Genomic DNA, 7806 nt, shown 5'->3' on the forward strand with positions numbered 1-7806 from the left:
AGAGAAGAACATTTTTGGTAGAAAATGTGAAAACAGTTGTAATGGTAGTTTTAGGTATGAAGTGTTCAATTGTTATTACGCAATAACTTACCGTTGTGTTCCAGTTAAATAGTGTATGAACTATCTTTAGAATACAACTGAAATGAAACAAATCAATAGTTTGATACAGATATGTAAGTCACTTATAATAGAAGGAACAAACAAACTGGACAAAAAAGAAAATCACACGTAACCACATACACTAACAAATGCCACATGTCAAAACACACCAATAATGCAGGATTATGAAACGCTTTACATCCATTTTATTACCTTACCAGAAATCATTTAAATACACACATAAACATGCATCTGTATGACTTGTACTACAGAATCCAGTGCATAATTATCTGTAAATAGCAATCAAACCATGAAAGTGGAATTATTTTTTGTAATCAATAATGAAGTTATTTTCAATTCAAAATCAGGTTGGAGAGAATCTGAATTCAAATAAGTCCGATAAATACATGTATAACTGAAAACAAAATTTAGGAAGTTATTTAGAAAAGATGTTCATCATACATGTGCAATATTACTTTGAAACTGAATACTGCGTTATCAACAAGAGTGAAGATAGCTCATTTTAAACATGAAAGTTAGTGCAAGAGGATATACTAATTGAAATATGATGATGAATTAGACTAACATATAAGCATGGATTTACATTTAGCAATTGTAGTGATTGTTTGTTATACGTAAATCTACCCCCCCCCCCCCAAGAAGAGTTTGTGCACAGGTACATTAAACGCTGTACTCATCAACTTGTGTGTATTATACACTTCTTGTGTAAAAGCTCATATTCATATTGCAAAGGAGACTCATCCGTTTGTCTGAATGAGACATAATACACATTGCTATTGTTTTAATTTTATAAAACAGTTCTTTATATGAAAATGCTAATAACCTTAGCAAAAAACTATAAGATTCGAAGCTTGTGTAGGAGTTCTAATATGAAAAAAAAAAAAAACGTAACAGAAGTGACTCGCAATAAATATGCAAAATTTACAACATGTAAATGTAGCTAAATGAGAATCCCAAACTAGGCACTGAAAAGTTACAAAAGTAATTTTCAAACGGTAATGTTCAAACCGCTGTTAGAAATAGTGAAGAGGCATCTCACCAAAAAACTAAATGCATCTTTTTTATATGAAAAGATCGTTCAGCGAAAACCAAATATGGGGACAGGGAACAACGACAGTACATCCATGCCCCTCCCCCTTCTTCATCATTTGTACGTTCGGAAATACATGTAGCATATGCATGTCATTGTCAATTGTTTGTTTGAAGTACAAAGAAATTGAAAACGATTACTTTTCGTTGTATGTAGCGTGCTGTGGACCGCAAACTATTTCACATTCATGCTTGACACAATGGCAATGTTTATCTAACACTTGTTCTAAACATATGTATTTCAGTATACAGCCCTCGTAAAATTCCACGCGGTGTTTTGAATACTTGAAACCGGGGTATTGTCTTCCATAATATAATGTTGTACCCTTTATCTTTTCCTTGCCCCAAGACTATTATTTTTAGTCTCATTTTTGAAACTAAATTCACGAAATCAAAATTGATTGTGTTGACGATGATTCTGAAGAATATCTTGGTCGTTTAGAAATAATAAAGTAAGCTTAAGTTACACCGTTGCATCCTCTAAATTTCTGCATGACCGACTTACATATATGATCGGGGAAGGTGTACGCAGTTACGCAATATCATCCTTCTGAGACACCGATCTCTGTCCTTCGCTGTCAAAGCATAATCGTGCACAAATTCTTTCTCGTTCACAATGGACGCGGATCAGTTAATTTTTTACTGTGTTGCACACATTTTTGCTGCGTCGGACAAAAATTTTACTGAGTCGGAACAGCAGCCAAAACACACGTGGAAAACCCTCCTAATGCGTGTATAGCTTAATGACGTGGCTTCTAATTATAGATTGCACCATGCAAATTGATTTTCCTGGCCTCTAAGCGCCATGCGAAGGTAACAATGCAAAGGCACCCTAGCTAAAACGGTTTCATAAACATATTCTTATTCAATTTTAGATTTTGAATCACTTTAATTATTACAGACGCATATTCAAATGGGAATTTTAACTGAAGAATGAACTGCATCTGTGTCTCACTTTCCCCAAGAATGAGGACAAAAATATCACCCTTTTTATACATATTTTATTCACTGTTCAACGAACTGTATTTCCGGGGGGAAAATGCAACTGCAGATATGAATGTTATCCCCGTGCTAGATCGGTTGCAAAATTACGACTACTTTAAACACGACTTGACTACAGCGATGCATAAATTCGCCTATAGGTGGCGATAAACCGGAAACATGATGACGAAAGCCAAATCCAACTGGCGGCAATAAGTGCTCAAGCTACGCTTAGCGCTTAAAAAGGACTTCCAGTGATTTATTTCATAATGTTTTATGTGGCCCAGTGGTTAGAGCATTGCGCTCAAAATCACACGGCCTCTCACCTCTGTCGGCGCGGGTTCCAATCCCGCTCGCGCCGGTAAGTGAGAAAGTTTCCCAATTTACTTTCGGAAGGTCGGTGGTCTCTTCCCAGGTACATTGTATCTGGGTTCTCTCTTCCTAAAAACTGGTCACCACCATATAACTGAAAAATTGTTGAGTGTGGCAGAAAACATCGAAACAAACAAACAAACAAACATAATGTTTTGTGTGGTTAGATGGCGGATCCAGAGGGATATCCTATTCATACTGATAGTATGCATCAAATTACAGCGAAACGTGGACTCTAGAGTATCTTATTTACAAACGAAATACCTTTTTTATCATTCCGGGATCAATCACAAACATTTCCCATAAAGTACCGGAGAGCTTGTATCACTTTTTCGATGGTGAAATCATACTTCATAACAGGTGTTTTAATTTACGAGCCATTTTGAAAATACAAATTTAGTGTAATGAGCTACCCTAAAATTGTAAAATAGATTTACTATATGTACCGTTGTCATGTACCTGCGCTGAAGCCTCAAGTCAGCTTTTCAGATCAAAATTTGTCCGTTGTCAGTCGTCGGTGTCGTCGTTGTAAACTTTTCACATTTTCGACTTCTTCTCAAGAACCGATGGTCCAATTTCAACCAAATTTGCCACAAAGCATCCTTGGGTGAGGTGCTTTCAAGTTTGTTCAAATGAAGTGCCATGTCCGTTTCAAAGGGGAGATAATCATAAAAATGCAAAAATAGGATGGGGTCATATAAAAATCTTCTCAAGAACCACTGGGCCAGAAAAGCTGAAATATACATGAAAGCTTCCTGACATAATGCAGTTTCAAGTTTGTTCAAATCATGGCACCCGGGGGTTGGATGGGGCCACAATAGGGGATCAATGTTTTTCATACTAATATATAGGATACATCTTTAAAAATCTCTTTCTCAAGAACCACTGAGCCGGAAAAGCTGATATTTACATGAAAGCTTCCTGACATAACGCAGATTCAAGTTTGCTCAAATCAGTATATTCCTTATAGAGAAGTTGTCAGGCGTAGACTACATCCTGAATATAGGCTATGCCTGTCCCCTTTTTTAAAAAGAATATTATTTGTAATAGTGTAGCGTTCTTGTTTTGAATTGATGATGCCGTAAAAATAATTCCAAATTTTGTTATCTCTTGCATATATTATATAATCGTAATTGAAACACGTGTTTTTGCATTTTCACATTTTCTCGTAAGCGAACGTAATTGCTGCGACGTATTCACTCGAAAAGGTCTCCCAGTTTATTAAATACATTATTCACGTACAAGTGTGTACCTGAGTATGAAACAAAGCGAATTAATTAATGAGATATTCGTAAATAATAATAATATCAAACAATTTCGCAAAGAAAACATGTCATTCTTCTGTTCCGCTTTCCCCGTCGCTATCAGACACGCGCGACGTCTTCGAAATGCACGACCCAGTCACGAACGCCCAGCACGGGTTTCTGTTAGTGCCTTCCGTATGCTAAATCACAACTACATGTAGCAGTGACTAGGGCACACCAACCTACAACTCGCAAGACCAGGCTGAAGCTAGCAGCCACTAACCAGCAGCCAATAAGCACGTAGAAGCTAGCAGCCACTAAGGAAAATCATCAAAGGACTGAGAGTACTCATAGGAAAATATTTAATTTGAAACCTATTCTAAAGGAAATTTTTAATTTAATTAATGTTTTGAATCGCAACACTCATGGGCAACTTAGCTCACCTGAGAGATTGTACACCAATGGTGAAATGAATATATATCAGTAATTTGTAATAAAAGGAAATAAGATTGACCACACATTTCATTTTCTGATCTTTTTGAACAATTTCTCAGCTTACATGCACGAAAGTAAGTGCACATTGATAATTTAGCTCACCAGAATATTACAATCAATCATTAAGTACCTATGAATAGATTGATATGCTAGGGAAAACTATATGATGTGGGGTGCTTTATTATCTCAAGACTGATCCTATTTTCATGTGCCAATCCATTTGAAATCATATTGCATTCAAAATATTTTCTGTAAATTAGCTCACCTGAAGAGTGATAACCATTGCTTTGTAACAAAAGAAATCAACAAAGGAAATCTTTTGAGCAAGTGGTGTAAGGAAGCAGGATTAAATAATGAAACAAACACTTTCTCTGTAATATCTGGTGAATAATACCTCCATCCTGTGACTCTTCTAAAAAATTGTGCATTAGCTCACCTGATTTTGACATTGCACATAACCTAGTAAGAAAACGTGTAACACGAGGTTTATGACTGCTTTTAGAGCTGTAATCTGTGACAACAAGGCGGAAAGAACATCAAGGCAAGGTAGAGGACCCCTAGAACTATCATTTATCACTTTCAGTTTGGGGCTGTAGTGGTACCACCAGGTGGCTCCCGGGGGTCGGGACATATTTCGAGTCCCTATTTCTACTCTAAAAGGGCTGACAAGGATAATGTATCCATTGGATGAGGTAGATAGTACTATGGGTTACTCGACGCCATGTAAAGAAGAGTTCTGGGATACCCGGAAGTATTGTTTAGCTCATCTGAACTTTTACATTTTTCGTTTCTCGTAATGAAGGAGGGGTTTTTAGGACTGCTTTTACAGCATTAATGTTGGAAGACAAGGCGGAACAAACATCAAAGCAAGGTAGAGGACCCCTATGACTATCATTTACCACTTTCAGTTTGGGGCTGTAGTGGTACCACCAGGTGGCTCCCGGGGGTCGGGACAGAATTCGAGTCCCTATTTCTACTCAAGGAGGGGTGACAAGGACAATGTATCCATTGGTTGAGGTAGAGAGTACTATGGGCTACTCGACGCCATGTAAAGAAGAGCTCTGGAATACCCGGAAGTATTGTTTAGCTCACCTGAACTTTGACATTTTTCGTTTCTCGTAATTAAAGAGTGGTTTTTAGGACTCCTCTTTCAGCATTAATCTTTGAAGACAAGGCGGAAGGAACATCAAGGCAAGGTAGAAGACCCCTAGAACTATCATTTACCACTTTCAGTTTGGGGCTGTAGTGGTACCACCAGGTGGCTCCCGGGGGTCGGGACAGAATTCGAGTCCCTATTTCTACTCAAGGAGGGGTGACAAGGACAATGTATCCATTGGTTGAGGTAGAGAGTACTGTGGGCTACTCGACGCCATGTAAAGAAGAGCTCTGGGATACCCGGAAGTATTGTTTAGCTCACCTGAACTTTGACATTTTTCGTTTCTCGTAATTAAAGAGTGGTTTTTAGGACTCCTCTTTCAGCATTAATCTTTGAAGACAAGGCGGAAGGAACATCAAGGCAAGGTAGAAGACCCCTAGAACTATCATTTACCACTTTCAGTTTGGGGCTGTAGTGGTACCACCAGGTGGCTCCCAGGGGTCGGGACAGATTTCGAGTCCCCATTTCTACTCTAAAAGGGGTGACAAGGACAATGTATCCATTGATTGAGGTAGAGAGTTCTATGGGCTATTCGACGCCATGTAAAGAAGAGCTCTGGGATACCCAGAAGTATTGTTTAGCTCACCTGAACTTCGACATTTTTCGTTTTTCGAAATGAAAGAGGGTTTTTTATGACTCCTCTTCCAGCATTAATCTTTGAAGACAAGGCGGAAGAAACGCCAAGGCAAGGTAGAGGACCCCTAGAACCATAATTTACCACTATTAGTTTGGGGCTGTAGTGGTACCACTAGATGTCTCCCGGGGGTCGGGACAGCTTTCGAGTCCCTATTTCTACTCTAAAAGGGGTGACAAGGACAATGTATCCATTGATTGAGGTAGAAAGTACTATGGGCTACACGAAGCCATGTAAAGAAGAGTTCTGGGATACCCAGAAGTATTGTTTAGCTCACCTGAACTTTGACATTTTTCGTTTCTCGAAATGAAAGAGGGGGTTTTAGGACTCCTCTTCCAGCATTAATCTTTGAAGACAAGGCGGAAGGAACATCAAGGCAAGGTAGAGGACCCCTATGACTATCATTTACCACTATTAGTTTGGGGCTGCAGTGGTACCACCAGGTGGCTCCCGGAGGTCGGGGCAGATTTCGAGTCCCCATTTCTACTCAAGGACGGTTGACAAGGACAATATATTCATTGGTTAAGGTAGAGAGTACTATGGGCTACTCGACACCATGTAAAGAAGAGCTCTGGGATACCCGGAAGTATTGTTTAGCTCACCTGAACTTTGACATTTGTCGTTTTTCGTAATGAAAGAGGGGGTTTTATGACTGCTTTTACAGCATTAATTTTTGAAGACAAGGCGGAAAGAACATCAAAGCAAGGTAGAGGACCTCTAGAACTATCATTTACCACTTTCAGTTTGGGGCTGTAGTGGTACCACCAGGTGGCTCCCGGGGGTCGGGACAGATTTCAAGTCCCCATTTCTACTCTAAAAGGAGTGACAAGGACAATGTATCCATTGATTGAGGTAGGGAGTACTAAGGGCTACAGGATGCCATGTAAAGAAGAGCTCTGGGATACCCGGAAGTATTGTTTAGCTCACCTGAACTTTGACATTTTTCGTTTCTCGTAATGAAAGAGGGGGTTTTATGACTGCTTTTACAGCATTAATCTTTGAAGACAAGGCGGAAGGAACATCAAAGCAAGGTAGAGGACCTCTAGAACTATCATTTACCACTTTCAGTTTGGGGCTGTAGTGGTACCACCAGGTGGCTCCCGGGGGTCGGGACAGATTTCGAGTCCCTATTTCTACTCAAGGAGGGGTGACAAGGACAATGTATCCATTGATTGAGGTAGAGAGTACTATGGGCTATTCGACGCCATGTAAAGAAGAGCTCTGGGATACCCAGAAGTATTGTTTAGCTCACCTGAACTTTGACATTTTTCGTTTTTCGAAATGAAAGAGGGGGTTTTATGACTCCTCTTCCAGCATTAATCTTTGAAGACAAGGCGGAAGGAACGCCAAGGCAAGGTAGAGGACCCCTAGAACCATAATTTACCACTATTAGTTTGGGACTGTAGTGGTACCACTAGATGTCTCCCGGGGGTCGGGACAGCTTTCGAGTCCCTATTTCTACTCTAAAAGGGGTGACAAGGACAATGTATCCATTGATTGAGGTAGAAAGTACTATGGGCTACAGGAAGTCATGTAAAGAAGAGTTCTGGGATACCCGGAAGTATTGTTTAGCTCACCTGAACTTTGACATTTTTCGTTTCTCGTAATGAAGAGGGAGGTTTTATGACTGCTTTTACAGCATTAATCTTTGAAGACAAGGCGGAAGGAACACCAAGGCAAGGTAAAGGACTCCTAGGACTATCATTTACCACTTT

Source organism: Ostrea edulis, chromosome 9, assembly GCF_947568905.1.
Source record: "Ostrea edulis chromosome 9, xbOstEdul1.1, whole genome shotgun sequence".
In the NCBI taxonomy this organism is placed as follows: domain Eukaryota; kingdom Metazoa; phylum Mollusca; class Bivalvia; order Ostreida; family Ostreidae; genus Ostrea; species Ostrea edulis.